Source organism: Nycticebus coucang, chromosome 11, assembly GCF_027406575.1.
Source record: "Nycticebus coucang isolate mNycCou1 chromosome 11, mNycCou1.pri, whole genome shotgun sequence".
NCBI classification, from domain to species: Eukaryota; Metazoa; Chordata; class Mammalia; order Primates; family Lorisidae; genus Nycticebus; species Nycticebus coucang.
In genome coordinates this window covers 65,333,433-65,342,379 of record NC_069790.1, presented here as the reverse complement: position 1 = coordinate 65,342,379, position 8,947 = coordinate 65,333,433, and the positions used below count along the sequence as shown (strand labels likewise).

Sequence of the window (8,947 nt, the reverse complement as noted above, 5' to 3'; positions counted from 1 at the left end):
TAATTTTGTTGAGGCTATATCAAATTTCTACTTTATCTTGTGATGATTGATAGGATGTTTAATTGTCATAGCCAACAAAATGGGATGTCTTTTCATCTTCTCAAGATGATTGTTTTTCCAAAACATTTAAAAATTTTACTTCATACAGTATTTACACATGTTCTCCTAGGTATTATCTTTCACTGTGTTTTCTTTTTAAATAAGATGTTTCTGTGATTATTGTTTGAATATATGAAGGTTTTTGAGCCCTCTAAGTCAAACTCCCAACTGATAATTTTACTGAAATGTTTGTATTCACTTTTATGCTTTGTGATAGTTCTTTTTTTAACTTTCTCTTAAATTTTCCAAGCATACTATTAACTGGTCTATTTTCTTTTCTAATTTTTTTTTATGAGGGTTCTCTTATATTTATTGACATCTCACATTTTAACATGCAAAATAAAATGCAATTTTCTATTGCACACATCTTTCTACATGAAAGTAGACAGAGTAGACACTGTTTTTTAAAAATAAAATATATATTTTTTAAATGTTATGTTTATTAAATCATAACTATATACATTTATGGAGTACAATGTGATGATTTGATACACAATGTGGAATGCTTAAATCAAACTGATTAACATAGCCATCACCTCACTTACTTATTTTTGTGGTAAGACATTTATGATATACTCTTAGCTGTTTTGAAATGTACCCTTGCATTATGCACATTAGGTGAGATCCCCACCAAATGCCCTCCTTCCCCACATCCTCTCTCCTCCCCTCCTCTGTTCTCCTTTTTGCTGAACTGTATTTGTGTTCTTATTCTTAATCTTTTGTTTGTTTGTTTGTTTGTTCTGGCTAATCAGTGTAGACAATAAGATAGTAAGACTCTCTTATTAGAATTACGCTGATTTTTTTCCTAATGTGTCAGATATTGGCTTTGCAACTAAGCTAAATAGATTTGATGAAGGTGAGAAAGTCACTGTAATTTTTTTTATTTTATTGATGTTTTGTTTAACAAATAGTTGCTAGACATTTTGAAAGTTTTTGCTGTGGTCAGTAACAATTATATTAATGGATATATTGTACTGAACCGCTATGGATTTCTGGAATAAATCCTACTTAATTATGATGTATTGTTTTTAGTGTGCTTTCAGATTCTTCTGAAAAAAGTTTATTCGTGATTAAGTAGGACCGGTCTTACCTTTTCTTTTTGTGTGCCATCTTGATTGAGTATAGCATCAATATCTGCATTCTTAAGAAACCTCTGAAATCTTTTTTTTTTTTTTTTTCTTTCTCATCACTATAATAATTTCAGTGTCATTAGAATTATCTGGTTTTGAATGTTTGGTAGAATTTTCCAGGAACATTCAATTGGATTCTTTGTGAAAGGTAGCTTATTGTAAACAGAATTTTGTTTTTCTGACATTTTTTACAGACAGTAGGCATACCATGTTTATTGATGCATTACAAATAACATATTTTTTGAAATGGAGTATTTTCACTCTAGCGCTGGTTCAGAAATCGACACCTCATTTTAAATATTCCTGTCTAAAGATGTTGTCCTACATAGCATTTACTCTGTTGGGAAAAAATAATCAGATTTTTCTGTTCATTTCTTCTTTTAGTGTGGCTTTTATATGAGTGATTCTATTTGCTGAATTCCTGATTATTTCCATAATGGATGGCCAATATCACAATGTTTCCTTTCTCCTGCTCCGAAGGTCTAAAGTGCCTACGTAAGCTCAGGACTCAAGTCTTCTCAGCTTTCCTGCTTCTGCATCACACCGTCCCTTAGGTATGGCACATACTGAATCTGATACACTTTCTTAGTCTGATCTTATTTTATATTTTTCTAGAAAGCACCATGGCACATTTATCCCCTAAAAAGGATGGAGAAACAGGTTATAACAATTGGGGTACAGCAAAATACTCAAATCTATTATAGACATCTACAGAAAGAGAAAAAAGTAATGGTCACCTGTTGGAAGGAAGTGGAAGAGGACATCAGCTTATATGAATCCATAATAACATATTCCATGACAAACAAAATTCAGCACAAGTAGATAATTAAATAAAAATCTAAGCCAAACCTACTTTCTTGCTATCAATTTTTCATACTTCTCAGACCTGATCTATGAACCAGGAAAGACTGTTTTTAGAGACATCTCTTCATTCTTGTGCCCGGACGTCAGGTGATGATAAATGTATGTATTAGTTTGCTGACTGCTTTCAGAACTTTAAACAAAGAGTAAAAAGCAGGCTGCTAGCTCTTTAAAATATTGGTTATTTTATTTTCTTCTGCTTCTGATAACCTTAAAGAATTGGTAATTCCCAACCTAGCAACTGTTAGGTATTTTTTCTATTGATTAATTTTAAAAAGCTTGGTGATAGAGTTGCCATATTTGTGTTCACGTATCTGAATATTCCTATTAATATATTCACTTTAAAATAAATTTTAGTGTTAGGAGCTTTCTTTCCTTCCCCTCTGAATGCAATTGGAAAATGCCTTTCTCCTAAAACCCACATATGTAATATGCCCATGATATTCTAAACCTGTTCTCTAGAATATTTGTATAAAACATAAGTTGTCTATGAATTTTCCATTTGCTCAAGGCATATTTCTGATTTATATGTACTACTTGCTACAAGAAAAAAAATCTTCTGTCGTTTCTGAGTTACTCAAGGTCAAAAGAGTACCTTGAAATTGAAAGAATGTTTGATATTTATAAGTAATGCTTAATACCTGACTGTCATAAAATCTAACATTATTTTAAGTTATTTGCACATTATTAATCATAATATTGATACAGTACAACTGGAATAAGCCTGTGAATTAAAATAACTCAGCTATTTTTTTCATGGTTTCAGAAGTTCTTACTCATGATGCAATAATCAGACTATAAAAAATGATCATGTCCAAGTCCCAAATTTGTTCTTCTATTTCCTTTACTGGTTTTTTAAATTTTACATTTATTCAGGAAATATTTAAGGATCATTATGCTTCATTTATAAATATGAATGTTTATGTCTATGTTACTTATTATGTATTTAGATTGTTATAGATTTAATGACTACAAAATAATATATTCTGGTTTAATTTTATGTCACCTATTTACAATGTAGCATATTAAAAATAATAAAATGCTTCCAAGTTCAATGACTTGGGCTCTCTTCATGCTGTTATTGGAAGTGTAAGTAAACACAAACTTTTGGGAGAATAAATTGAAAATAAGTGTCAAGAATTTTTAAATACCCAAATACATATCCAATTTAGTAGACTGGCTAAGTTAATACTATGTCTGAATCATGCAAAGATCTGCTGATGTCATAAACCCCATTTTCATTCAAGATTCATAGCTTTAAAATCAGATGGAAAAGCTTGATAACTCAGAGTTACCCACAGGTGAAATATGCTGCCTCAAACCTAATAATATAAAGTCCCAGCCACATTGACATTCTTCATGTTCCCTGAACATACCAAACTTATTATTTCCTCAGGGCCTTTGCACTATAGTCACTGTTATGTACCTATTTCATTGTCTTTATTAATATTATTAGCATTTGAAGTTATCAGACTGATTCTTTTTCCTCTTAGTTAACTATCCTCTTCTACTGAAATACAAATGGCACATATACAAGGACCTGACCTATTCTCACCATCAGCACAGGTACATTTTTTGATATATTATAGTCACTCAAAAATATTTGATGGAGAAATGAGTGAATAAGTAAATTAATACTAGGATATTATGGGACCATTAAAACACTTATGGTAAGTTCTAGGGAAAAAATTAGGAAAAAGATAAGTACTTAGGACAGTGTAATTATTTTGGTACACTAAAGAGGTAAAATAAAAAATGGATTAATATGACAATCTTAAGCATTGGTTGCAACATATTTCACTCAGAAACTCAGAAAAGCAGTAAAGAAAATATTAGTGTTCTCCACATTTTACTTTATTTGATAAATTTCATAAAATGGGTATCTTTTCCTTTTCCTATCAGAAAAGTAAAAAACAATATTTAAAGCTATCAGTAACATGATAGGAAATTGGATTGAGACATTTCCTCTTTTTAATTACCTAATACCTACCTGACACTTGAATGCACTACTAGAGTGCTTAAAATACATATTTTGGAGGAAAAAATAAACACATAATGTGGAAACAAAGATGTGTACATGTACTAAAAAGTTATCTTGGAAAGAAAAGTGTAAAGACTATCAGATATTTGGTAGTTATGAGATGTTTGAAATAGGTTGCAACCAATGCTTAAGAGAACACATGAGCAAAAAAAGTTGATAATTTTTTTAAATATTTGTAAGACAGTTATTGTTAATATCACTTTATGAATGAAATAAAACTACAAAATCTAAAGCAAACACTTTTTAAGAGTAGCCAGTACAAAATATCAACTATCATTATGTATCTATTACACCATTATGTATCTAACATCCCTGTAAAATGAAATGGCAATTGAATGCAATTTGCTTGACATAATTAGTTGCAAAATAGCATAAGTGAATCAATGATCTGGGAACAAATCACAATCATATTTTCTACTCTAGAGAGCTAGCCACTTAAACATATTTTTTTCTTTTTAAATTCATATTATAAATATAATCTGACACACATTACAATTTTCTAAACAATTCTTTCCTAAAATTTACCAGTAGCATCTTAGGGACTTGTATACATAAACAATAGGTTTCTAAGTGTTACCATCTACAAGTTTATTCAAATTAAATTATTCAGCACATCTAATATTATACTAACCATACAATTATGGGATTACTAAATGATTAATCTGAGTGTAATTTTCAGAACAAAATAATGAGTGCGCTCTATTTCAGCTTAAAAATATAATTACACTATTATTGTGTTCAACATCATCAGAGAGAATACAGAATAAGATATGTTAGCAATGACATTATTTTGCGAGATGAATTTTTTTCTTATAAAATTATTTGACATAGAAGAGAAGAATTTTTATAGTCAATTAAAACTTGGATGGTAAGTGACTGGGTTTTTTTATAACTCTTTGAGATAAATAATCAAAAGCAAAAAATGTTTCATTGAGTTATTTTAGTACATGCATTAGAAAGTGCCAGTCTATTTTAATAATAATAAAAATCTCCCACTTTTTTTTTTTAAGAAATTGAGGAGGGAAATAGTTTCTGAGTCAGGCCCTAGCTATCCATCTTAGTTTTCCTTAATAAAGAACCTAATTTTGTTCAAATTAACAATATGAGTAAATCAAATATTCATCTTCTCAGTTTCCACACACTTAGGAATGGCCACGGAACATGGCTCTACTCATTGAAAATTAAGAAGGCATGACGCACCACTTACTATAAAGTTTCATTTTTGCAGGCCAGATTTTAACTTTGTCCTCACTTTTGTTTGTCTTTTTTGATTTTTGTCTTTTCTGCTTTACTTGTTCAGAGGGAAACAAGATGCCTGGAAGTGCAATAGTCATATTGCCCCACTGAAGACAAAAGCCATATTTAAATATGGTACATCAGGAAGCTAACAAGTAGTCTTAATTCCAGACTCTTCATGGCTTAAACCTCTTTCCTCACAATTTCTATTCCTTGCACTGAATGCACCTAGTAATACATTTTCTAATACCAGTAAACTTTAAATTTTTATGAGTTATTTTTGGAGAATTATTCTTAGAACACATCTTAATTGTGAATATTCTACCTGAATTAGTAAACACATCTACTGGTGACCAGACTCACATTACTTTCAACATATCCACCTATAACAATAAACATAGAAATTAAACAAATTAGCACAATTCTTGTGAGTGAAAAGTGGTATAGTTTAACAAATTATTAGGACTTACTTCTTTGTTTATACCTTCTGATTTCTAAAATGGACATAGCAGTAGTAATAGAATAAAAAAAAATTCTTACATGCTCAAAATGTATTAGAAAGGCAGAGAGAGAAATTTTGCTGACACTGCTATGTATCAGGTGCAGACTGATACATTTTCCATGCTCAGAAATTCTGGGAAGTTAGGAAAGGGAAATCAAGTCAGTACTCAATGTCTAATTTTGATCCCTGCTTAAAAAAAAATAATTCGACAGTCTTAATATAATTTAAAAAATCCATTTCCAAAGCCCTATTATTATATTGCTCTCTCATACATCAATTTTATATCCACTGAGAGTAAAGAAGGTGTGAACAACAAAAAAATTATCTTTCTGCTTAAAACTGTAGTAGTTTATAGCCAAATAAAAGTAAATTACATATGATTATTCTTTTTCAACTTTAGTATTGCCAAATAAACATGACAATTTCTATTTGGTAAAGACTAGTCTCATTAATTCTTTATTAACTTTACGGATCAGTAGCCATGGAAGTCAAGCAAAGATGTTGGGGAAACTACAACCTGCACTGTCATATATAAAAAAAATTAACATGTACCAACATAAAATGGGCATCTAGATTTCCCTGCTACGTGATCATTAAGAAGTTAAGATATGAGCCATGAACCGGTTCGATACCCGGTTGGTGGCAGCCACGGTGACTCCTCGCCACCAACGAAAATCCACAGCAATGAAAACCTCGATAAAATCGGTATGTCTCTGGATGATATCATCAAATTAAATCGAAAAGAAGGAAAGAAGCAGAATTTTCCAAGACTAAATAGAAGACTCCAGCAAAATGGCACCCGGCAATTCAGGATGAGAGTCCGATGGGGAATCCAACAGAATTCTGGTTTTGGTAAGACTAGTCTGAGCCGTAGAGGAAGAATAATGCCTGGAAAGAGACGTCCTTACCGAGTTATCACCGGCCTTGCAGCTAGGAAAGCAATTGGAATTCGAAAAGGAATTAGTCCTATGAATCGTCCACCTCTAAGAGACAAGAATATAGAACGATATTTTCCAGTGTTAAAAAGGAAAGGAAACGAGACACAGTGAAGTGCAGAGGAAACCAGTGGCAGTTCTCAAGAGACCTAAACAGTTAAACAGAAAAAGCAACATTCCAGCTAATTTTACCAGGAGTAGTGGAAATAAATTAAGCCATCAGAAAGACACTCGTCAGACAACTTTTCTTTTCAGAAGAGGCCTGAAGGTTCAGGCCCAGTTGAACACAGAACAACTGCTAGACGATGTGGTAGCAAAGAGAACTCGTCAATGGTGAAATTCTGCCACCAAGGGAGGAATGTTGACTGTCCACTGACAATCCTGGAGCAGTGCGGTGCCCGGTAACTCAGAAACCAGGATTAACTCGTACCTTCGTTCTTAACAAAAGCGGAGCAATCTGATGTAAAGAAAATTCCTAAAGGTGTCCCCCTACAATTTGACATAAATAGTGTTGGAAAACAGACAGGGATGGCTTTGAATAAGCGGTTTGGGATCCTGAAGGAACAAAGAACCCCTCTCACGTTCAACAAAGGAGGAAGCTGCTCTGCAACTGTGGGATAGATCCCATGTCAAAGGGACTTTTGAGTGATGACTCTGTTGGAAAAGTTAAATTGCTTGAAGATTTCATCACAGAAGTTCAAGAAACTTTACTTCAAAATATTCACGAGGCTAAATAACTCTTATTTTTATTTTTGACGTTTTTTTTAAATATGTAAAACAATACCCTGAAAGAATAACAGGGAATATATCTATGTGTTCTTAAAGATTTCATGGTTGGCCCAGACAGAACAATTTTCTATTTGACATCTTTGGTTCCCTACGCAGCAGAAGGAAGACAGAAAGATAGAAATTGATTATTTTTATGATAGTGGTGTTCAGGATCTTACCACTTTTGCCCATTTTCTAGATTTTGCCCTGGTAAATCTTGGTCTTCAGATATATATATATATATAAGTACGTCCCTTTGTTGCTGTCCCTTATCTTTTAATAGTGTTGATATAATAAGTGCAGTTGCCTTCTTTTCATTAGAGATATAAAGATTTTATGTGAATTTTCATTTTGGGTTTTAAGATTTATGGAAATATGTGGAAGTTGGTTCATATTTTGGATAGTGTTAGGCTAATCCCCCAGAGTTGTATATCTTTAGCGCTGAACTTTTTAACAAGAAATGTGACTCTAGGCATTAGTCTCAGTTTAAAACGTTGGTGTTTGGAGACGGTATGTGCATATTTATAAAGTTATCTGGTAGGGCCTTGGAGGAGAAGGTCTAATTTAAAAATCTGACAGTTTGTGTTTAGTAAACGAAGAAAGCATGAAAGGAAGTGGCAAGTTGAAGGACAGGCAATTGAGATGAAAAGTTTCAAAACCCAGTCATAGGTATACTGTTTGGATTTAGTGCAGTCTTGAGTCTGCTTTCCATAAAGAATTCTTCAAGTGATATTTTGAAGAATTACAATTATTAAAATGGGTTGAGTCCATTATATATTTTGATAGTAAAAGTAATAGCCATAAAGTTCTAGACTTCTTATTTAAAAAGTATAAATGTATAAGCTTTTAAGCTTGCTAAATTAAATAATTTACAGCTCCAAAAACAAAAATATGCTTATATACATGACAGTGTAAAGGCAGAATTATACTAGAGTTACACTGTAGTTCTCGTTTACTTTTCACTCTGATCTTGTTTGGTGTAAAGTTCTTGAATTTATGGAAAGAAAAGTGTTTTTCCTCCTCTCTGGAGGTGTGGGAAGAGTTAGTCTATTGTACCAAGATAGTGCTAAGAGTCCTCAGATAATTGTATGCTATAAATTACAATATAATGCCAAAATGAAGCAAAATATTCCAGCTACAAGTTACAAGTTTGGTCATTTTGAAGCTTGACCTTTTGGTTTGCTACAATGTTAACCTCAAATGGGTATTAGTTTCTTTGGAGTATATTATTAGTATTGAATTTTCCTATAAAACAAAGCATTAAGTTATCTTTCCTGCCTGACTTGCATTGTATGCTAGACTTCATTGTTGTCTTTCATGCTTCTTGGGTTACTTATTGGTTTATGCTAGTCATGGAAAACTATCAATTTCATGC

At 32.0% G+C, this 8,947-nt stretch overlaps 1 pseudogene; it reads left to right on the top strand.

Annotated features, from left to right (window-relative positions):
* Positions 1-6,484: 6,484 nt before the first annotated feature.
* LOC128560041 (UAP56-interacting factor-like) lies at positions 6,485-7,438 on the top strand (annotated as a pseudogene).
* The last annotated feature ends 1,509 nt before the right edge of the window (positions 7,439-8,947 follow it).